The sequence below is a fragment of the Neopsephotus bourkii genome, unplaced genomic scaffold (assembly GCF_033783945.1).
Source record: "Neopsephotus bourkii isolate Nb327-2 ecotype Australia unplaced genomic scaffold, CSIRO-AGI_Nbou_v1 NB_360, whole genome shotgun sequence".
NCBI classification, from domain to species: Eukaryota; Metazoa; Chordata; class Aves; order Psittaciformes; family Psittacidae; genus Neopsephotus; species Neopsephotus bourkii.
In genome coordinates, this window is record NW_026900866.1 from 1,709,825 (window position 1) to 1,735,389 (window position 25,565).

General features: G+C 38.4%; 1 protein-coding gene across 22 annotated transcripts in view; it reads right to left on the reverse strand.

Moving 5' to 3' along the window:
* Positions 1–25,565, reverse strand: part of ESRRG (estrogen related receptor gamma) — a 405,523-nt gene that overhangs the window by 169,028 nt on the left and 210,930 nt on the right. Inside the window, exon 1 of one of the 22 annotated variants that reach the window (XM_061348571.1) lies at positions 7,447–7,470. The exons of the other annotated variants lie outside the window; for them this stretch is intronic. The gene's annotated coding sequence lies outside the window, so the exon portion shown is untranslated. Of the gene's footprint in view, positions 1–7,446; positions 7,471–25,565 lie in introns of those variants that run through there. 22 annotated transcript variants of the gene reach the window in all.

The window sequence follows — 25,565 nt, forward strand, 5'->3', positions numbered from 1 at the left end:
GGGGGGGGGGAGTATAATAAAGAGACACATGCCCATTGCTTATCACCCACAAAAAAGGGTCTATTCCCTAAAGATAATTCAGGCACACACTTCAGTACGGATATCTCACTGTTACACCAAGCTCCTTTTTTAGTGTAAGTTTCTTCAGAGAAGCTGAAATGCATTACTGTCTCAGACAGCCAAGGATAAGATGACTGAGGGAATTCAGTTGCTCTGTTTAATTAATACAGGATTATTTCACTTTCATTTTGTGAAGCTAATAATATGACTGGTGGAATGTCAGTAAAAATTAAATCATAAACTACTGCAGTACCAAAGGGAAAACTTACTTTAGTTATGGAGTATTCCCAGCAGAAATCTTGAAAATCGTACACATATTTACACTGATAAAATACCGCATGTACTTCATGGGATACTGCAAGCTTTTTGCAGTCCTTGTGGCATGGCTTTACAGAGCAAGCGTTAACATTTTGAGATTGTACATTAATAAATGAGTTGCAGTTATATTGTTTCTTGAATGTTAAGCATCACATATTAAGCACAGAAACACTTTCAAGGTCAATGTCGTATTTTGGACCTTTTCAACAGCTGTGATATTATGATAATCACACATTAAAATATTCCTATAGAAAGAGTAAATTAGCCCTGTTCACTGGAAGGATTATTATGATAAACAACAAATCCAAAAGAACAAATTCAGATTTCTTTTTTTTTTTTTCCTCTCAACACAATGAATTGCTGTCCCTTGCTGTGATGGCTTTTCCATCCAGGAATTTAATAAATCCACATTTTTCTGTGCTTACATTACCTTTTGGGGTTTTTTTGGAGGCCTCATCTATGTAAAAATACCTTCCTCAAAAAGCACTTGTACTCTCTGTTAGAATTAAAACATTCCAGTTGGCATCCCATTCTACCACCTATACAAATACAGTACCCCACTACACCAGAGGGGAAAGAAGAAAACTTCGCATCAGCAGCTATTCCTAAGCAAGATTAGGGGTTTAGCTCCACCTAAGCGAGGGATAAGGCGTGTCCCTCAGTGGGTCTCTTCGCACTCTCACCAAGCCCTTCTACCTGACTTCAAGCTCCAAGCCCTAAAAATAGAAGACAAAGAAGACGGAGTGTAAATATTCCCCCAGTGAAAACACCAATAATCTTTCCTGTGAGCTGACATAAACTGCTTGTTACACTGCCCTAGGATATCATGGCTTGAAGCGAGAGCGTGTGCATGCACACACGCAGAGCAACTAACCATCCTCAAAGCTCTTGTAAGTGTATTTGTGGATGTCCATGTCACAGAGGCTGCTATGACATCTGACATGGAGCTGGTACACCTCCTGTATGGAACACATTCCCTCTAGCCTGCCTTTTTTCCACCCTGACTGTCCCAGTCCATCTTCCATCACTGTTCCTTCTTTTTCTCCCCCTGCTTCCCCTCCACTCTGGCACTTTTATTATTAATGTTATTGCTATTATTACTGTCCAGGCATAAGCTGATCCACAGGGGAGCCTGTGTAATTTAACCCCTCAAGCACTAAATTCCTTCACATGTGCCAAAGACACAGGTTTGTTGTTGCCTCCAGCAATATCCCGGGAAGACGAGTGATGGCGGTGTCATATCATCACACAGCGACTTAATCTATTGCGACACCCAGGGAACGGGTAACTGAAGAGATTTACAGAACATGCTCTCAGACTGAATACAAAATGTTACACCCTTTCCCAACAAACTCAAGTCACAGGAAACAAACTGAAACCGATTTTGCCCTCTTACAGCTCACTGTTTCCATGACTGCTTTATCCAGTCCCACCACCACATTACTTGTCCCACTGTACATCTTCTAGCTATACAACTCTTGTTTCAACGTTTCTGTTCTCCCGTCTTTGTTCTTCTCATGTTCTCTGATTAACAAACAGCCAGATCACGTTGAACTGCCAGGTAACCTAGCCTCAAATATCTTCTATCCATACACTAGATGACTGAAACCATCAGGGTTATCCCTACATCTGACATGTAATGCATGCTTTTTAAAACAATAGATTAAAGGGGTTGTGCTTTTTAAAGCTGCTGGAAACCCTAAATTAAACACAATTTCTAATTCAATTTCTAAACAAGAAATACTGACAAGCAAGAAAGTGTGTATTTTAAGTACTGAAAACCCAACACCCGACCTGCTTGCCAAGCAGGAGCTTTCTGCATGGGTGCACTACTTTTTGTTATATATAACTATTAAGGAATAAGTCAATATAATATAGAAGTATGCAACTGTTCTCTCCAAAATTGAGGTGAGAGTCTTTACCTTCCATCGTTTCACTGATCTGGGAAGCAAGAACTTGCCACAGAATTCATACTCGAGACAAACCAGAGTAGTGAAATGTCCTCAGTTCAGGATAACCTGATTCCTGATGAATCAGAGCTTTCATCGTGCCAAATCAACCACTCTAAAACAGTCAGAAGAATCTGGTAAGAAAGGTTGAGTGCACTTGGTCAAAAGTAGACAAAGCCTCCTTCCCCATAAGGTACTAGCTACCTTTAACTCACCTCTAGACACCCCAGATCTAAAGCAGGTAGAGACTTCCATAATGAAGGTCACTGAAATCTGTCCCTGTAAGTAAGAGAACTCTTATTTTTCTTTCTGCATACATTTCTTCTTTTAAATGCATACATCAGCTGACTGAGCCCTCAATATTGTAAACTTTGTAAAGAGGCATATTTAGACTCCAGGCCAAATGATTTCCTGGACACACAAGCACAAGAAGACATTAAGCACATCTTGTACTTTTCTCCCAAACATTAATATAAAGAGACCTAATATAAAGGTTTTCATGGATATACAGCTCCCAGATGGGTAACTGTACTGCTCCAAAGAAATGGGGAATTCATACCAATTGCTCTTTTCCGAGATCCTGCAGCTCTATCCACCTGAAAGTCAAAGATCTGATGCTCCTAAAGGAAGCCTTTAAGCCTCAGGATGTACTGAAATGCTGTTCACCGCTCCTACATTCATTTCCCATTTAGTGATCAAAAATATGTCAGTAAAACCAACACAAGTGCAACAATCCTATCTAGTAAACCTGGTAGACTAACATTTAATGGGATCATAGTAACATCTTTAATACAATACATAAGCATTACACATTAACAAAAATGCCTGTGTTACATTATTACAATGAACGCTTTTTTCTGGTATTAGTAAATATGATTAAATGAGAATATAATCATAGTGACGTCCCTCTGCAGCTGAAGCCTTCTATTATCACTACGTTTCAGTCCTATAGTAGCTTCATTCCTATTGACCAGACAGTTAGCCCTATTCAATTATTCAATCTCACATCAATGGATTTAGCTCTGTATATAATGTTTAAGGTGTAAATGTTATGTGTGCACGCTTTCAGCTTAGTTCATGTACTTGCAAATTTGGATTTATATTCTAGTTTCTTTTTTAGGAAAGATGCAAATCTTAAGTTTTCATGTTAATTTTTGGTTTGTTTTCTCTCACTGGTTCTCCCTCCATTTCAGATCTTGTTTCCAGAAACTGAGCTTAACTTTCCTATGATGGAAATTTCTGTCTTTCACAGACAAAACAGGAAAAGTGAGAATTGTAATTATTTGATTTAACTGTGCTGAATAAAGCAATAAAATAGCAGTATGACTTTTAACCAGATCCGGTCAATATTTTCCTGCTACAACCCTCACCCAAGGTGTGAATTGATCCAGAAAGTACAGCATTTAGACTTACGGCACTACTGACACTTGTATCGTGAACAATTTCTTTCAATTACTGCAGATGTGTGCATGTGTGCGTATACCTACACACACACACACGTAAATGCATTATATTATAGGCTCTTGGTTATCCATGTATATTTACCCACCAAAAATCCGTAATAAAAAAGCTGAACCAACATGTCTGTGGAAGTGAACGGCTTCATCTTTCATTCTGTGTTAAATGCCTTACTTCCTCTCACCTCCCAGCCAGATTTTACATTCCTTTCTCAGACAAATGCACATTTACTTGGGTAGCACTCCCCCCTCCGTAAGGCATTGTACAACGGATTCCTTATTACCTGCTTCCTGAAAGCACATCCATTTTTGTGCATCTAGAAAACAGATCTAATACTAGCACCATAATACAGTATCATTACTGACCAGATAACCCAGAACACAGTTAGCACTATCTGAGCATAAGTTCAAGCAATACTACTAAATGAAATAGGGATTTCCTAGGGAACACCCTTGCTGTTAGCTGACTTGAACCCAGCCAGGACTGTGTTCAAAACAGCTGAAGTTTATAAGCATGGGGATACTAGCAGGGAGCTATTATAATAAGAAAATCTAAAGCAATTCCTGCACATAACCATTACAATGTGACTGTTAAGAGACAGGCAAGAATTTCTCTACTATTGTCAGGGAAACAATAGGCTTAAAAAATTGGAAAGGCTTTTAGAAATAAAATACCAAAGGAAAAGTTGCAGCTCAGTCTTCCTACTGACCTGTTTATTCCAACTTCAGATTATTTGAGGCATTAACATAAACTGTGCCAAGTCCTATTAAAGGCCATATCTCTATTCTTTAGCACTGTTTGCATTTGGTACACATATTTTCAGAACGCTAACAATATTTATTCAGTGACAAATTTGGCAGAAAAACAAGAATCCATTCTCTTTTAATGTTATTTTCTAAATAAATTCTCTAAACCCGATTGAGTTAGATCCCTGGATCATGCTTTGGAAGGTGCAACTCAGACACTAGTGCTAGTGAAGCACTTAAGCAAATCAGACTTTTATTCTTCACCCACTGAGAAGCCTGAGATTTAAGATGAAAGAGCTGGGCTGCTTTTTTCTTTTCTTATCCTGCAAGGTCCCTTCATTTTCCCTGTTTTCCCAGTAGATTTACTTGTAAATCTGGTGACAGCCACATTTGAAGTCCTGAGGTCTGACTCCTGACCTCAGTTATGTTAGCCCTTCCCTGCAGAAGAACTACCCCTTGGATCACTGACTTGCTATTATTCTATGGTTAATAGACCTGAGCTGTGCAATATTTTTTATCTGGCTACAGTCCTATCTCTAAATTCTCTATTTTGGATGAATACCGATTTTGTGACATGAAGTCTGCTATATAATGAAATGCAAACAATGAAAAGGCTAAATCAGTTTACAAAAAATCTATTTGTCAAACAGTGTGGAGATACTCCCAATTTAGTCTGGGCAGTGCATGCAGCTCTTGATAAGGGAGTTTAAAACCAAGCTGTTACACTGCATCGAAATAAAAAAACATCTGCATGAGAGATACCTTTTCTTTTGGAGTATCTTCCTTATAACCTGTATCTAATTATTAATAAACAAGTAAATAAATAAATAAATAAATAAAATTAATTATTACCCCCAACCCCCTTTGGATTCTGCAGGAATTTTCCAACAGCCAGAAGCACTGTTACAGTAGGTAACCGCAAACGCCTCCCCAGTGCAGTCCCCTTATGTCACATTTGCATTTCTATTCAGCTACATTGCCTGACAATGAAGCAAATGGGTCTGCCTTATCTGTACAATTCTGGACAACAGAGATTTCTAAGCCATACAAAGGAACGAGCTTAACATGCAGCACTCAACACCTCCCGGTGCTTCCCCGCCTCAGCCCTGTGGGGAATGCAGCCACACAAACACCTGGGCACACCAAAATCTGAATCCCTGACACGGGATGCGAAAAGGAACCGGGTAAAAGAATACACATAAAATAACATAAAAAAAGCTATCGAGACTTTGAAGGAGCTTGCCAGCCTCGAGGAAGAAAACAGTCCCAACCCTCAAGATTCTCAGGCTTTGTTTGGAACATAACAGAGGAGTAAAAGGAGTGTCCCTGGAATGTAAAAGTAGATAATAATCTAGTCAACCATTTGTGACTCCCACTGTCCCTTTTAGGATGGTATTTAATACAGCAGATGAAATCTAGAGATCCTTTTTATCAGGGAAATTTCATATCACCCTAGTTTTCATTAGAAAACCTTTAGCAGCTAGGCTGGCTAACTCATGCCTTTTCATTGCAGGAGGAGGAAATTTCTGGCTAATTCCTTCAAAATTAATATCATCTCATTTAAAAGTCAGAAGTGGCACAAAAAAAAACCCCACCCTGCACAAGCTGAAACATCCAGATCAAACTTGTGTATGACAGGACTTAAGCCAGCTATAATACAGGTGAGGGTTTTAAACAGCAAAGAAAAAAAATCACAGTGACACAGTCCTAGAGACACATTGGCTTTAGTCTGGATATGTATGTACATTTATACACACACACACACACACACACACGTATATATACACACACATATATATATACATTTGTACACTTTGCTCTCAGGGTAACAAAACAGGCTTTGTGCATATAATCTGGAGTTCAAGAAACTTCACTGTGGTAGGGGCTACCCACATATTATTTGTACATACAGAAGTAAGCTAGGTTAGCAAGCATGGAGAAAATGGTGAGAGCGTATGTGTCTCTTTTTGTCCTACTTAGTATATCCTAAAGCACAATACACATTTTCAAGTAGCACGCTGAATTTTGCATTGCTATCTTATACTTTAATTGTCCTGAACTTCCAGGTAAGGTTATTCTTTGCCGTGGAACAAATGCTGAATTTCTCCCCAGAGGTGGCTGCAATGAGTAGCGATTCTCTGTCTTTTTCTCACTCAGACAGTTTTGAAGATTTACAGGCATGAATATCATCATGTTAACATAAAATGATATTATTATTGCCAAAAAACAAGGCAGTTAAGCACAGAGACAGTGAGGCATGCAGAATGCTTACTTGGATTCAAAGGAAACACGAAGCTCCTTAAAGCAGACCACTGTTTACTAATACTAATGCTTCAAAAGCTGCTGTCTGTTGTTGCCTTTGCATGAGCTAGAGCAGAAGGTTAGAGTACGTTCTGCCTCTTCAAGTGTTAGCAAGAGAACAGCCAACTTTTATTATCTGAAAGCACTGAAAATGGCTTTATTGCCGAGGAGGTATAAAACTACCAATTGTCCTGGTATCATAATGTCCTAGCATCCTTCAAATGCTGTCAAGGTGACAGATCGCTTTTACCCTCAACTGTGGAGGCATATGAGCAAACTTCACACAGGTGTGTGCATATGGTGCAGCGCACAGCAAAATTCAGTCCTTAAACTTGCTATGATAAAAGTAAAACTGAAAAAAATTAATAATTGCTACTGGCATGTCAATATTTTAAAACATTTTTCCAGACTGCTGTTTTAGAGATACTATGAGATGTCACGTACCACTACACTGCTGGAACTAATACTAATACGGATGGAAGAGAGCTACGTGGCTAGATAGTTAAGACGTAACTCAGGAAAACCTTTTCCACAGATTGGTCCATAGCCTGCTTTAATCTCAAGTCAGGTCAGGCTTACATAGCATACATATACAAGTGAAAATAACACCTTACCTCTACCCACTCATGAACATGCAAGGACAAAAGTTGTAGAATACACCTTGCTGCCTCCATACACAGTTTATGCCCATGTACTGCATCTTGAGGATACCCATCATAATGGTTTCTACAAGCCTGCTGCTTCTGCGGTAGAGTAAGCAACACAGCTGATCAGAAGGATTAGATGAGGAATTCAACTAATTAATGAGCCTTGCAGACAAGATACCACTTCTTCTGCTCTTTAGGGCATTTACAAGGTCAGATGTTTGGTTTTGTTTGGGGTTTTTATGCCAGTGAGTCAGGTCAGACTCACTGTCTGTCAACATGCACAGAATTTGTAAGCTAATAGAAGCTATGTATTGTAGCCCCACTATCAAGGCAAACAATGTAGTATCTTTTTTCTGACTCCCACAGTAAGGGAAGAACTGCTCCAGCCAATTCAGCTTTATAAAAATATGATTCTCTAGCTGTTACTTTGCTCTCCTATGGGTTTAGAATTATGAACACAATATTTCCCATTTAAGAAAATACTCTGGAACACAACTTCAGATATTCTGGAACACAGCTCCATTCCACAGTCCCAGTCTGCTGTCTTTCTGATTGCTTTTCTGAGCATCACATGGAACAGTTTTCTTCCATCTGCCAGGGAAATTTCCCAAAAAGTCTACCAACTTCAAGAAATGAGGAATCTGAACAGAAGACATGTTCAGCTAGAGCACAGAAAATTGTCAGCACAACTCATCTGTTTCTCTAGCAATATGTGCACTGTTACTATCCAATGGCCTCTTTGGTAATAAACTGGTCCTACCTCCCATCTGCTCTTCTTGCTGGCCTCCTGCCACTTCAGCCTCAGTCCTTTCCTGTCTTCAAGATGTCATTCAACTTCACTTGCTCCCTTACCCATTTGTTCCTCTTTCCAAGTGAGATCAAGCATACATCTTTCTATGTCTCTCGCTCCAGCCTTTAACTTCTGCTCCATCTTTTTAGTAAGTGTCTATGTTTCTGCTCCATTTATCATGGTTGGCAGTATGCACTATGCAGGTGTCAAGGAAACCAAGGGAGAGTTCGCTATTCATGATATTGCCTTTTCAGCCTTCCTGTGGCTTGCCTTTGAGTGTCAGCTCCTTAACACTAAGCTATACGTTGAGAAGAATGTGTATCAGTTAAAGACAAATTACCTTAAGCCAAGGGCACATAAAGAAACAAGGCTGCTTTAGTCTTATCCAGCCTCACTCTGATTATTCTTCCTTTTATTTGATTTTTTTATGTCATCCCTACTGCGTTTTTCCTTACAGGCTAAAAATAACAGTACAAAACGTTGAATGATGCGGGACAGAATATGCATGCTGTAACATGAATGCCTAACACATGACTTTAGTAAGTGCTTCCTTTTTTGCATCGATATGGACTTGTGTTTCATTAAATGCAGTCCAGCTCTCAGAAAGAAACATGTTGGATTCAGCAGAACAGAATTCTAAACTACATCAGAAATAAATGGGATCCACCCATCCCCTTCACTGTCTTGAGCAGAGAGGAGGCATGGCCTCCCTTGAGAGACCTGTGCGGCCGCTACCAGCCAGACCCATTGTTTTTAAGGACAACACTCAATTCCACAAACACACAATGAACAGCAAAACCACAGATCCTCGAGAACTGGTTTTACTGACACCTGAGGGAAACTTCCTCATACGTGCTATACTTCATATGATCACAGATTCAACTAGGTTGAAAAAGACTTTTAAGATCATTAAGTCCAACCGTCACCCCAGGACTACCAAGCCCACCACTAAACCATGTCACTAAGGGCAAACTGATTTCCCCTTATGACTGCCCCTCATGATCTCCACTCGCAGTCACCCCTCATTTCCCACCCATAGTGGCCCACACTGTATAGCTGCTGCATCTACCTCATGGCCACCCCTCATCTCCCCAGTGATCTTCCCTTCAACACAAAATTGTGCAACCTTTAAAGCAAGCTTGCAAAATGGCTCTGTGACTGGCAGAGCCCCATCCAACTTTTCACATAATAGTGAGGACTATTAATGTAACTGAAAATGTAAAACTAAGGGCTTAACATAAAAATCTAGTTTATTGCCCTGCAAATTTCTCAAGGAAGTAGAGTTTCGTGTTTCTCCAACATGGTAAATATTATGTTGCAATTTGAAACTCAAATATGAATGTTTAGATGACAGTTGCCGAAACTTCCTTCTTTTGCTAGAAGGCAACAAAATATATTCCTGTCCTCTCATTGACTGTTATTATGTTACTCTGAGACCACTACGCAAAGCCGTCTCATAAAGGCAATAGTAGAATACACAAGGGCTTTAAGTAGGGTAACCTATTTTCTGTTACTGTTGTACCACCTGAAAAGAACCCCACCCCTAGAGAAGCAGGTCAACAGCATGGAGCAGGTCAAGGTTATGGCTGAAAACGCAGAAAAGTGCAGGATAACTACACACTGTGAACGAGTAACACAACTTATTGGGCAACACGGGTGGCACATTACGAGCAACAGCCAGATTACAATGATGTAACCAAGGGCTACCTCTCGTACCTTGAAAGACAGGGACAGCACAAGGCAACAACCCATCCAATTATCTCTATTCTTCATCATTCAGTCAACTGTCTCAAGCACAGGGGATCACCCTCTTAAATCAATCCCACATTCATTTCATTTATCCCTTTACAGATACACTCATTTTATTCTGGTCCATTCGGCATCTGGCACAACAGAGAAGAACCTGAGCATAAAAGTCTAGCAGAGCTACCACGTATTTTCTTTGCCACATCCTCTCCCCTTCACCAAAATGCCATTAACCAGCCTCTGTGGCAAAAAAAAAAAAAAAAAAAAAAAAAAAGGCTATTTAGTACCCTGTGCCACCATGTGCGACGGGGCAAATACACATCCCATTGACCACCACTCCATAGCTGGTTGCACTGTCTCTCTGGTTCGACAAGTCTGTGCTGATGGCACCTGTTAAAGCTGCTTCAACTAAGCTGTTCTGCATTTGTCTGGCTGGATTTGGACTTCCCAGATCCCTGACTGAATACAAAGTGATTTGAAAAAACAGTGTTTGGCAACAAGCACAGTGGGGAGTACACTGTGTGTTGGTATACAAGAGCACAATGTGTTCTTCATAACATCACTGAGGGAGCATGCTGCTCAAATCTCTCTGCTGTCGAGATCAAAATGGTCTCTTTTGTTGTCAGCTGTTTATTAGCAGCTGTTTAATGTAATTCCAAATGATCTGCTTGAATGAAGTTGTCATTCTTGTAGTTCACTTTAATGTAGTTAAAAAATACCCAACTCCACAGCTTGGCTATGTTTTCTATTGTTCTTCCGAAAAGTTGCATTCTCTTGTATTTTTTTCTGGCCTGTCAGAATAATAAAAGTGATTTCTCAAAATGAAACATTAATTGAAGGGGGAAAAAAGAGGCAAAGGATCAAATATTTATTTCAAAACACTTTCAGACACTTGAGAATGGTTTGATTAAAACTATCTTTGCTACTAAAAGAAGCAGAAATAAGAAGTGAACTTGTCAGAAAATACATGAGCAAAAAATAATTTCTATTTCTGTAAGTATTTCAGGACATTCTCCTCTCACGGGGGTTATAAATTATTTTATTGCATTTCACAATGAAAATTGTTGCAGAATGTTGATATAGTGAAAAAAAAACCACATGTGGTCTCCTTGATGAAGTAGTTATCTTATAGGAATACGCTTTTACAAAGTGTATGGGTTTTGTTAAAATCTGCTTGATACCAAGAGTGATAATAAGGGCCATAATCTGTAAAAATATTTGCAGTTCTATGATGAACAATAGAGGGCACTAATGCTTCTAATCTGGCAAATGCATCACAAACCAGACAAAACAGCAGTGATACTTGTAGCACACAAACCACATCATCTATGCTAAATACGTAGATAGCAGAGGATTTCTGTCTCAGAAAAGTTCTTTTTGTCCTTTAAACTTCCCTCTTTTTTTTTTTTTTTGTCTGCAGAAAGTAGGATGTGATAATAACACGCTAATACTTGCAGCCTTTTAAAGTGTCATTTTCTTTTGTTCATTGGACAAAGCAGATGCAACTTTTCCTCATACAAATCCCCCTTCTGTGTACTTTCTCACCACATACTTCTCTGTTTACCTATAGCTCTGTACAATAGTTCAAGGTAACGTACTTCCAATGATAAATGCAGAAGCCAAAGAATACTTAACATGCATGTTATCTATGTTCCCAGCAAGCTGATGTAGAAATATAGGCTACAGGCATCAGCAATTGAGTGATACCAGGGTGCCATCTGAAAGCTCTGTGTTAGGAGGGCTTATCAGGGGATCTTATGCCCTAAAGCATTTTAAGCAGTTTCACTTGGCTCTGAAAAGATGCAGCTAATGAAAATGGTACTATCCATAAAATGCAGATTCAGAGCAAGTATTTTAGCAAGGTTCTGCATCTCAAACTACCTTTTCTCTATAAGCATTAAAAACACTAATTTAGAAAACAATTATTTTTTTCCCGGAATAAATTTCAAGAAGATAAAAACTTGGTTAGAACTGCTAGCAGCTAAAGACTGCCTTACCTTTTTTAAATGCTAACCAGTCTCTCTCATTGCTATTCAAAGAAACAGATTTATTTTCTCAGCCTCGGAGATTGAAACTTTGGCAAGAGAGACTTAAATACCAAACATCAACTAACAGATTGTTGCTAACAGTGTGAAAAATTGGTAAATGCACTTTGATTCATTCAGAATAACTGTTATCTGGAGAAACATAATAAATACTAATATCATGGTTGCAGTAATTTCAGCACGTATCTTAAACGAAAAATGAAACATATGTCCCTAGATGCACTGCAGACAGCAAAAGGCTTCGTGAATTGCATGGCTTAATTTCATACTCCTCAATTTCATAAGTGATGCATCAGCCTTTCAAAGACACCAAACTCTAGCAGCTCTTACAACATTAGCATCTTGTCCAAGTCAAACAATACAGCTTTAAGGCCACATTAATAGCTAGGCTCAAATCTGAAAGCTGGACTCAAGTCATTTCCCCTACAAAAGCAAGATATACACAATCAGAGAAAATAACTCAAATATCTGTCCTGAATCAGTATGAAATGTAATGAGTTTCCACCTTCTGATCTGGAACATTTAAAATCTGTCTGGCTGTGTATCAGAGACAGCCAATGCAAGTACTAGGTGTTCTTTATTTGACTACACTGAAAAGGTCAAAAGCCTGCATGCTATTCACCCCACCCTTGTTGGAGTTTTCTGATGTCAAAAGATTATTCCCTAACTTCAAAGTGGTTTGCGTTGTCTGGTTTATTTGTTTTCCTTTTAAAATATTACCTTAAGGCAAGCATTCTGCCTCTTCTATCTTTATTTTCTGTGCCACTGAAGAGACTGGCCTTTGCATATTTCTCCATTTCCTTCAAGCACTCATAAATGGCTCCAATCTCCAGTCATAAAAGACAATGTCAACAGGTAACATACAAACTGTGCTATGATGGATTATCATTCCAATTCAGCATATTATATTAAGTACTGTCATACCAATGACACTCAGTTGTGTCTATCTTGAGAGGCAAGTAACAGCCAGACACAAGCAGTATTTCTGATGCCACCCAAAACAAAATGAAGCATATTGCTTACTCCTGTGCTAAAAGTGTAAGCAAGGGACAAAAGCCATGGATTTGGCCAAGATATTTTGCATACAACAAAACTGCCGTGAGCTAACAGGCATATAAATACACAGACAATACATATGTATAGCACTGGAAGAAGAGTAAATGTTTAAATATAGGATAAAGACAGTAGCCTTTGATGAGCAATATTTTAAAGAATCATTTTCAGCGACTCATTGATGACTTATCATAGAAGTCTTAACCCCTTCAGCAAAGAAAAACTATTGCATAAAAATTCAAGTTTCTACCACTTGCCCATGCACCATAAATTACATGGCCTTATGCAGCTTCAGTAATGACCACCACCCCCGCTGTCACCCTGTATGTCACACTTAGTTGTCTTGCAGTCATTGCTTGTAGCCCTTACTTAGGTCAGAAGCTCTGCTAGCTTTAGCGTTTCTCTTTCCCCCTAAGTCCTAAAAGTATTCTTGAAAAGTAAGTTTGTCACAACACTGCTGGATACATAAAACTGTAGATTCCGGATACTTTGAAGGACACATGGTATGACTTGTCTCTGCTACTTGAATCCATCTAAATACCGATCCCCCTAACTCAATTGCCTGATCATCTCAATAACTGTCACATCATTATTGTCCTGTCATTCTCCAGGTTAGACAATACTGTATGCAAAGTGATCAAGATACCAACTCAGTACAGGTATTAGAATTTACTGGTTCCTAACCTATAGTTTTTATTTTATGGATACTTATAACTACACTGGGCCAAATTTTATTACTAGTTACATCACTAAATATGGACTCAAAAGTTATTTACTTAAATAGAGTTAGAATGGACTCATACCAGCACAAAACTAATATAGAGACTAATGAAATAAGAAAGGACCTTTATCAAACACTGATTCCAGCAAGGTCATTTTTATTCTTTTCCTTTTATTATTGACCTGCTTGGAATAACAACAAACATAGCTCAGAAACGTGTTAGGCAATACCTAAACTACAGTTAAGCACAACTGCTGAGATGCTTGCAACTTCCAGAAAACATACAAAGTTCTAAAAAATGTATATATATCACCCCCATAATGGTTTTTACAGAACTTTTAGACCATCTTTGTGGAACGAATTCAGATACTTAATCTAGCTACAAAATGTCATTGCAGGAAATGCTATAGATGCTATTTCTTGCATTTACTTCACTTACACCCTTCACATTTTTCTGCAACTAATTATTTGATGTCCATCCTTGGTCTTTATTAAAGGGGACTATGTTAAAAGACAATCAGGCAAAGATCCCCAGAAAACCCCAAGTTGATGCAAACAGAAGTAAACTCAACAAAAAACTTCTCTGGCCTTAAAAACTAGGTGAACACCAGACCTCTCTTACACCTTACAGCACGAGGGGTAGTTTATCCATCCTGAGATTAAATCTCACCAATGATTTTTCTTCCAAAAGAGAAAAGAAGGAGCAAGGTGAGTGCATGTTGGCATCACAAAGGTGTACCATTACAGATGCCTGGCATCAGTGCTGGCTCCATTCTGTACCAGTGAGACTTGCAGCACTGAATGGGCAAGTGCATACCACCTTTCACAAATCTCTAAAGCAATAGTAAGTTCTCAAAGCAAGAAACTGCAGAGTGGATCCTTAGAGCCAGAAGTATTCTCCTGCTCACCCCCCCAGTCATTCCATGTTAGTAATGAAGAATTATTAGCTTAGAAATAATTCTGTACTCCTGATGCCTAAGCATAAACACAGAAAGGCTGCTCCATCCTTAAGAAATTATGAATATCCTTTCTTTTAAGCAGGAACCTATTTCCTAATGATAGGACATGACTTCGAAGTAGGTTTTTTTCCTTTTTTTCCTTTCCATAAACAATATACAGAAGTTCAATTATTCATAAGAGAAACTAGTCATGTAAATAAGCTCTGGAAGATGGAGCACCATGTTGCCAAAACACATCTTAAAGCACAAAAGACCATTTTAGCCTAGCCTTTGCTAGGAGGGTCCAATTGCAGGAATTCTGGCTGGAGAAGGCAGGTTCATAAATCAGCATTTACACCATGTAAGGAGACCGCTTAGAGCAAGTTAGAACATACAGTGTGAAGTTTTACAACAGGAGATTTACAACAGCCAGAGTCGATAATGCAAAAAACAAAACCACAGAACACCTGTCTATCAAACGATAGCCTGAAAACCAAACAGATCTCTAAAATCAAGTCTACAGGAAACTGATGCTTTGATTCCTCCAGAAAGGCTGAGGTGTGTGAGGTGCAACTGTATTCAGGGGATTCACTAATGCTTTTGGTACGTCCTCATAAGGAGTATCTCCTGCTCTTTAAAACAGCAATTCTCCTGCTTCAATCAGAAATGGGAAATGATTTAGTATTTGTTGCTAGTTATTTATAAGAGACCTACTCTAGATTAGTCCTGCTTGAATGGCATCATAAATGGCTCCATTCCCCAGCAGTAGTCTACTTCAGATGGGAACCTGACAACCTCTACTTAGTGTGTCTTTCATAGTACACAATGAAGTGTAAAAACTGCTGTGAAAAAGCCTGTGTTTCAAAACAAACCATTTTGGTAATAAGCACTTAAAACCATTTTTATTAATATATTTCTTTGTGTACAAAACAAAAGCTTAATGCTACAACAGGTCTTTGACAGTGGTTTTGTTTTTTTCTTTGCGTTTTCCTTTCTCTGAATGAAGTATGCTTTTAGATGGTCCAAAATACATTACTGAAATAAAGCATTAATGTGAGGCTTATGAAAAGGTGGTTTTTTCCTCCTCATCACAGCTTAATAATGTGGGGTTTTCAACCAAAAAGCTTAATCAAAATCCAAAGTGGAAATCCTAAATTAGTAAATATTGAATTTAACCACTTTTATATCTCAGGTATTAGCAAATACCTTTGGTCTACAGAGATACAGCCCCTTCTAATCCTTATCTGAATTTGCAATTAAGACTTCAGAGCTACAGATATCTGTACACAGCTCTGTACACAGCTCTGCTCTCTTATTTTTAAATGATTGGATCCAAATCAAATCAGTCTTCAAATGCATTGAAAAGTAAATGTCTGATGTCTAATTGAGCTCATAGATAACACTCTTTTTAATACTGTTAATGCTTAGTGTGGGCTTCACACAGACAGGAGCAAGGGAAAGGAGTTAGAAAAAATCCACACAGAAAACGTCATTATATTATTACCATGCAAGTCCTTGGTATAAAGATAGAGTAAAGCTAATATTTACAAGTTATTTGCCTTCACCCCCCCCTCCCCAATTCTAAATGCGTTAGGAGTTATATTCTTCTTCTCTGTCACTAATTGTCACCTCCAATAGGACATTGTGAGAGCCTGAAAATGAAGCACTTACGAGTTTTCTTTTCCAATCTCTGTGGGCTTCTCTCAGTTTATCGCAAATGAACAATCGTGTTGGAAGGGGCACCGTCTGTTTAATGTCATTAGTGATTGTTTCATAAAACAAACAGCCGCTCCGCCATTCTGCTGCAGTTAATCTTAAATCTAAACGTGGCGGCACTTGGGGAGAGTCTCAAACATGGTTTGTTCTAACCAATGCAGGGCTCTTAATCTATTGCAAGTCAAGGCGCTTATCTCTCTGCTCAGCTCAGAGCAGTGATTTCTTTGTCCAAATATCAAACCAAACCCAGTTAATATCATGATTCCAGCCTTTTCCCAAAGACTTTTCCTCCTTAAAATGTGGCCAAAGACTAAGGCATATTTGTTTATTGCTTATAACATTTCATGCTTAATTTTCAATATTGGCAAAGTCAAACTATTTCCAAGTCAGTGCACAAGGGTATTTCAATGAGCTTAATCAGCCAGGTGAACTGATAAATTGGAGATTTACCTAGTTGTGCTGGAAAAGCTTTCATTCTGGATTAATCCCATATGACACGTCTTCGTAACAACTGAGGATTTTATATAAAGGGCCAGACCGAAGAGGTATTAATCACCTTAAACTTTTGTTAATGCTTATAGAAACAAAGGTTGCCCATCACTTCATGGAATCAGGTTTATAACAGCAGTCATTAAGACACAAAACACCACACCAGGAAAGAAAAAAGGACAACCAAACACAGTACTGAAGAAAATGTCACGACAGCTTTTCCCCAGTACCTCATACCATATCCCTCCTTGAGAAAAATGAGAACAAATTTATCCCATACGCTTTTCAGTGCTACCACACCCTCAGCTGGTACGCAAGGATAGGCATATTTTGGCAGGAATATGACAACACATGTTTATAAAAAGGGCTTTTGAAAATACAGAGATAATATCTACAATGTATGTGTATACAATAGATTTTAACTCTCAGTTCTTTTACATCTGCTTGAGTCTAGCGTGAAATTCCAAGTCCTGGATTTGGAACAAATGATTATGTAGGCTCTTGTAAAGCCTGAAGAAAAAAGTTTCTTTAGAACTGGTATTAACCTGAATGGGTGGGTCTGAGTAATGGGACAAACACCCCTGCTGGCAAGTGTTTATGTGGTCAGGGGAATGAAAAAATAGTTTTGTTGCTCTAGGAAAGCCTGAGCCTGACGCATTTTTTTGGCCATACTGTTACCAAAAGAAAAAACTTGACAGCAAAAGAACGCTGAGCATTTGTTCACCAAAAAAAAAAAAAAAAAAAGGAAATAAAAGAAGTCAAGTAGGATTAATGTTCACACCTTTGAAAACTCTTAGAGGAAAGCAAAAGTTGTGACAGGCAACACTTGCGGGCAGGTATATCGAAAACATCTAAAATGACACAATACTAATGCTTATGTAGTTTTCGTATATATTCCCTGGTTAAATTTAGCAAGCTGAGCTACAGATACATGTCAATATGATGCAAGCATGCAGGTTTTTTTTCTCTCTCCATATAGAAAATGCAAAAGAAAACAAAACAAGTGATACACGTGAGTCTTTCCCTCAGCACTGGTATTAAACTTCCCTAATAAACACAAACAATTGTCTTCTTATTTTATCTTTCAACACAAAAAATAAAGAAGGGAGGGGGGAAAGGGGGAAAAATAAATTCAACTCCTGTTTTTCCACATCTTCCTATCACTTCCCATCTCAACTGGCTAGAGTAGAATTTCAATTAAGCAGTAGGAGTCCAAGAGGAGCCTGGCTGCCTCTGTTCCTCCCGGTCATGCCCCATAATTGTAGAGGGACGTGCATTTTTCAGCCAATGACATGGCTTACAAAAATAGATACACTGAGTTATTTGATAAAGGAACCAAAGCCTGTCGCTCCTGTTCAAGTGCCAAACAACATGAGAGTGAGGGAGATTATGTTCAGATTCCAAACTGGCCAGGCTTAATTATTCCACAGAATCAGCTCATGTTGGGGGAGAAAAGAAAAAGGAAAACAAGGAAAAAAAAAAACCAACCACCACATGTGATCCAGCCAGTTTCAAATCCTCCTTTCTTTGGGGGAAATTTGACTGCCATGTTTTCCAGCCTATCACCTCTCCAGTGCAATGCAGAAGTGATATCTTTATGCATCTCCTACACATTTTTAATTCAGAGAGGAGAAACACTGGCAGGTATACATCCCCTCTTGTGTTCAAAAATAACCTTGATTACTTAGTAAAATTCTTCTGAAGATCGACTGTCAAAGCACTACTAAAGAAGAGAAAATAACTGCTAATGGCTCCCTGCAGCAAAATTTTGGGCAAAGGAGTTTATAACTTTATAGTTACAAAACCTAATCTTTAACATATTTTACTGGGCAATTGATCCTTTAAGAAAAGAGTATTTTTATCAGAGAAAGAAGCTTGTTCATAACTAAGTGGCTGATAGACTGTCTTTGGATTACAATAAACAGTTAAATAAATGGTTGTACTTCTATTTACTCATAGTACAGCCACCAACATCAATCTCAGCATTCTTCTTCTTTTTCATATTTCTGATCATTAGAGTTATTCAAGTCCCTCATGGAATCACAGAGTGGTTTGGGTTGGAATGGACCTTAAAGCTCACCCAGTTCCAACCCCCTGCCAAGTCACTCAACACCCCCAAGTCCTCCTCAGAGCTGCTCTTAATCCATTCTCCACTCAGCCTGTTTAAACACAAATACTAAGTGCTCCATAATGTTCAATATTTACTGATTATACAAGTCATACAGTATTACAAACCATATTTTCACAGACATGTTGTGGTGCCTGTCCTATAAAGTCCTGTAAGTGAACAAGACGAATGAAGTGAGTACTGTTGTAGCGGTATTTTATGCTTTCCATGCTACAGGTGTGCCCCATACTTTACAGATTAATTAAAAATAGGTCACTGTTTGAAGGTGCCTCTCCTAATGCAGCAACATATTAGGTTAATATTGTCTACTTTATAATCGAGAACTTGTACCCAGTTTTAAAGCTCAATTATTGAAAGAGCCAGTAAAAATAAAGCCATAATTATCAAGTGCAGACTTTCCACTTTCAATGGCCGGTCCAGGTCAGATGAAATATATCCTGCTAAGAATAAACTTGATCAACAGCTCTGCAGATCTTACAGACCTACTCCCATACTCTTGAGCTTTGAGTCTGGCCAGAAGCAAAGTCTATTCTCTTCTTTTTTGATATATCAAATGCTGTCATACAGACTAACCCCACACAACTTTCTTACCACAGACTCAGCCTGATCCTTCACAGCAGGTATAAATGGAGGGCAGCAGGCCTGCTACTGAATCTGGCAGCGAAACTTGAGCAGACAACAGCAGTGTAATGCTGTTACTCCCCCCTCAGAAATATAAAGACATCCGCAGAGAACTTGTTCAGGTGGGAACAACATAGGACAGTTCCCAGCAGCAGTAACACAAGAAATTCCTTGATCACCATATGCTTCAGACTTACTTGTATTTGGATAACAAAACAAATTCTCGCATCCATTCTGGAAAACTTATGCCATGCCCTTACATCTCAACAAAAATGTCGTTATGCTGCCTAACAAGTAACAACTTAGAGCACTGGAATTATTAACTCTGCAAATAAAATAATCTCTGCAAATAATCATCTCCCACCTTTTCAGAGTTCTTCCTCCTCTTGTTTTTTTTCCTTATTCTCTCATTCACATATTAATTCCCCCTACTTTGCTCTAATCATTCCTCTGTTCTTCTTGCCTCTCTACCTTTATGGCTTCCCCTCTGCCTGACCAATAATTTAAATGAAATTAAAATTTCAATTTTAATTAAATCTGAATTACACAAGTCTAACTTAAAAAGCCTTGACCAAATAACTCTATTCAGCAACCACTTCCATTTAAAAAGAAATACAACCCCAAAACAAAGTGCCACACACAGACATGAACACGTGAACCCACACATACAAACACACAGGCACTGTGCTGGTTGGAAGTTCAAAGACCTGTGTGCTTTGTTTATTAACAATAAGGGTACAAAGGAAAAAGAAACACTCAGGACTACAGCCTATAAGGCCATCATGATAGGCTAATCTGAAGGTAATCACCAATGCTATTATATTGTTACTTATCAAAAGCCTATTTAAAGAATGAGATACAAGCCCTTTAAACAACATGGATGCTTGGACTTTGTAACAGAGGTTGCCATACATATCAGGCTGGCTTTGATTTCTGAGTACTGTAAATATGGAAAATTTAGGTAAAGTCTGCTCTCTAACTGGCACTCTGGGCAGTTTACTTAATCAGTTGAACACCTTCAGTGAATAAAATTCCCATAGGAAAGGTTTCATAATCTGTTCATGAGGAGTCCCAATTATTATCATAAGAAATGCTGTTATAAGTATCATAAGAAATGTTCCTCCTTACTGACTACTACCTTGTCACCAATCCCCCCCAAAACAGTCTTAGTCTTGGTATGTTTTAAACTGACCAGTCTTCAGGCCCTGAATTTAATGAGTTTCTATCCAGAGACTGAGGACTTACTCTATAAACCACAATACTGTGTCTTTCAAATAGCTATAAATAAAAAAAAAAAGGTTGAATCAGAATGAGATTTATTGTATTTTCTAAGTTTTACGCTGCTGTATTTATACTTGTTATGGAGCATCAGCTCTGTGGCACATTCTGCCCGTTAGTCCTCAATTAGCTTCCTGTGTCAAGGTTTAATATAAAACATTTTTCAGGTAACAATACATATTAGTAATGGAGAAAACAAAAACCTAGCTTCTTCTGCCTTTATCAAACACGGCAGCATGCTCTGAGGCATCTCTACCTGTGCACCTCAGAAGCCTGAACAAGTATTAGTAGCGGCAGAAATCCAGAAGTTTTTTGTCCCAGTAAAGGGGCAAGAGGAACTTCAATTTGTAGTTTATCAAAAAAGATTGAGTTTCATTTAGAATGGTCATGGATCTACAGAAAGGAGAGTGGGGACACTTTGATTTGAGAAATGAATACAAACTAGTGTAGCTTGAACAGCAGTAGTGCAATAAACTGAGTACTGCAGAAGAACAAGTTTAACTACCTTGAATTTTCAGCAGCCCATGAATGCAACAGTCTGGGAGAACAGTCACCCCACAATGAGAACAGAGTATGAAGCTAAATCCATTGCACAGTAGCTATTACAAATGCAAAGCCAGTTGGCTGAGCAATAGTTGCAAGGCCAACAGAAACCTTCTGTAGCAACTTAGCTTATAATAATTATTATTACTGTTGTTCTTAATAACAACATCAATGCAAGCAAGTAGTACAAGGAAGGAATATCCATGATTCCATTGCACTACCATACACAATTTTCTCAAGGGCACATTTGTTGTCAACTGCTACCACAGCTCCAGATAAGATCATGGTGGAGGTTTTTCAAATTCATAAATATGAATATAGAAGTCTAAACCTGACTTTTATGCTGATTTTACTTTCATGAGATTCTGCTTTCAAACTCTATAGCTGTAGAGCAGTTTCACAGCAAGCATGCAGACAGCAACAATATGGATTTTCTGCATACAGTAGTTTCCTCTCCAACTGCCTAGTGCAATCTACTAGGGAGTAACACCCTAACAAAAAGAATCTGCCAGTACTTAGAACTCATAATGCTATTATGCTTTTAATAATGAAGTCTGATGACAAACCACAGTTTCTCTTCCATGCTAAACAGCTGTGGAAAGCTTCACATGCTCATTTTCAAAGGAGAGGAAAAAAAGAAATCCTTTGGTCATGTTATGCATCCATTTCCAGAATGCGGCAGAAACCTATTACACTGTTTGCAGAAAACAACAAAAACACAGGTTTATGTCAAATAGATAGAAAGTTTGATGGCTTCTTACAGGCTGTGTTAACAACCCCATTTGATTCTCTCGTATGTGTGTAAGAATCAAAGCAATGAAGCAAACCTGCTTGCACAAAGGAGTGGGGGCTTGATGGTTAGCATCTCATTAGTTTGCCATAAGGCTGAACAAATACTCTGATTTTTCTCCTCTTTTGTTAAAAGAATTGAGCAGAAAGAATAAAATAAATAAAAAAAAAAAAAAAGGAAGGAGGAGACAGATAATGAATAGTATGTATAACACCACAAGTAACCTCCTACATGACAGTATTTTCTTCTGAGGACTTCAAGGCACCGAAAACAATGACCAACTTGCAATAGGCCTAATGTATTTTGCATCCCAAATGTACTACTGAACTTGGCTAGCTTGTTCTTTAGTTTTAAACACAAATTAAATTTCCAGTAGGGATGCAGTGAATTACACTGATCTAGTTTAAGTAACAGTGAACTTTATTAACCTCATAGAATTGCTGAGATGTTCAGTGCTTTATTTTGGAACTGCGCTCTGGTGCACTAAGTTCCCTTGAAGAATCTTCAACCACAGAAGGTGGTTATCCCCTTCAAAATAATTTCAGATGTATATAGGTATTTGTTTATATATTAAGGTACATATATATATCTGTATATACACACAAACTTATACATACACATGGTTGTGTCTGTATGCATGTAGTCTATGGGATGCTTTTCTATAATCACGCTTCTCTATAATCGAGCAATCGTTAGAAGAACAGTGAAGGGACAAATATTGTAAGGACTATATTCTTCTCTCTAGGACATTCTGTATTTGTACAGTTAATTGCTAAACAGGTATCATGGGAAGGATATAGCCCTGAGAGTGTCTGAGGGCCAAAAAGTAGCTCATTTTCCTTGACCAACTCAAATACTGAACTGAGATTGGAAAGCAGGTCTTGTGATGCTTTTGCATCGAAGTCCTGCCACTTGCAGAATAGGAAAAAAAAATAAACATTGTTTTAATGAGGACCTTAAGGTGGAGTTGGACACTGTTTTCCAAGGGGAAATGTTTTCCCCACTAATACCTTCTCTCCTGCCATAATCTCTTCTGCAGAGAGAGAAGAAAGCGTAACAATTGCAATAATAAACAATTCCCATATATGATGGATAACTGCTACTACCAGTAGTAATTTATTTTTGTAGTTGGGGACGTTTTCTAAATGTTCACATGGACAATTACTATTTGTTGTTTGTATTACCACTGTGCCTATAACCATGCTCACAGACCATGACCCACTGACTTGTAAATGCTGAAGAAGTTCCAAACAAAAGGACAGTTCATGCAACAAGTAGCTTGCACAACATAACATGGCTGTAAATTTGAGCTGGCATCAACAGCCATCGAAATAGCCTGACAATGAAACAACCAGGAACACAGAAATTGCCACATGGGCTCAAATCTAGTTTCATCTAGAACTATAAGCAGAACCTGATGTATCAGCAGAAAATGCAAAAAACTCCTGCACTAGGCAGATCTAGGATAACCCATCCCCCAACAAAGCATCCTTGCAATGCCTCCTAGCAATTAGAGTGCAAACCTAAAGCATACCACTTCAGATCTCTTTTAGTAGTCTTACTGTAATAGATAATAACAAACACAGAATATTTTCATTCACATAAATCGCCAGACCTCTTCCTAAAACATATTAAATTCCTTAGCAACTTCCCAGAACAAAAAAGTCTATTACCTAATTGTGCATCAGGTGAAATATGATTATTTATCAGCAACCTTTCTGTAACATTCCCTTGTTCTGGTATCATGAAAGAGAGAAAAAAGCGCTTCCCAAACTGCCTTCTCTAAGCAATATAATGAATGTTAGAGTCTTATCATGTTCTTTTTATTCATCTCCTCTCAAAGGTAGCAATCCCAGTCTTTTGAATCTCTCCTCATATGAGAGTTTTCCTATTCACCTGATCATTCTTCTTGCCTCACTCTGAACTCCTGGTAAATTTGTAATACCCTATTTGAGATGGTGTCACACACTTGATGAACTAGCACCATTTGCACAATGGAATTACTGTCTTTTCCATATTATTCTTTATTCTTCTCCCATGTACCCAACCCTGTATTTTGACTGAAGTTGCACACTCAACAGATGCTTTCAAGTAACCACCAGTATTGATGGCTGGGTTTCTTTCTTGAGTTGATACGGTTATTTTATAGTTCAATTAGTCAGATAGTAAAATTTTTCCATCCCAATGATCATTACTTTGCATTTATTGTCAATGAGTTTCGTGTACCATTGTTCTGCCAGTTAAGTCCTTTAGAAGTTCCGTAATGTCTCTCATCTAGATTTGACTAAATAATCAGCCAATATTCCCAGAGCTCATCCTTACAGATAAAAAAAAACAAAATAAAAACCAGACATACAACAGCTTCCTTCAGTTAGCAATATGGCTTAACCCATCTAGAAATACAACCTTACAGAGGTGAGAAGATACAGGAGTGCTTATGCCAGTTTCTCTTGTGTAACTACCAGCTAGGTGGGAAATTTTTGTTACGTAGGAAAGGATTATCTATAAAAAACTGAACACTTCACATAAGCATCCACCTAAGCTTCCATCACCTGGAGATCATGCGCAATTACTACAAACTGAAATGATCTAAAGGGGGCCTACAGGGGTGCCAGAGAGGGACTCTTCATCAAGGACTGTATTGATAAGACAAGGGGTAATGGGTTTAAACTTAAATAGGGGAAGTTCAGGATAGATATACGGAAGAAGTTCTTTACTGTGATGGTGGTGAGGCACTGGAACAGGTTGTCCAAAGAAATGGTAAATGCTCCACCCCTAGCAGTGTTCAAGACCAGGTTGTATGGAGCCTTGGGTGACATGGTCTAGTGTGAGGTGTCCCTTCCCATGGCAGGGAGTTGGAACTGGATGATCTTAAACTCCTTTCCAACCCAAACCATTCTGTGATTCTATGTTTAAAACCAATTACAGGTAAATGCTGCCATATTGTGCAAGAGACTACACTCTACTGAAATAAGTGTACTGGGGCTTTTTACTTCAATTGCTTTCACTATTATAACTCCATACACTGGAATTCTTAAAAAGAAAAGTAGTCTGAATCTCTCTTAGTGGAGGAACATCCACGTATACAACTTTGGTCCCATCTCTCATCACAAACTAGCACACCACTTGTTCCCCAGCTTATTCCAGTTTCAGTCCAAAAGCTGTTGTCTTAAGTGATATGTTAGAGAACAAGAATAAACTTATAGCCAGCAATCCAGGGATCAGATA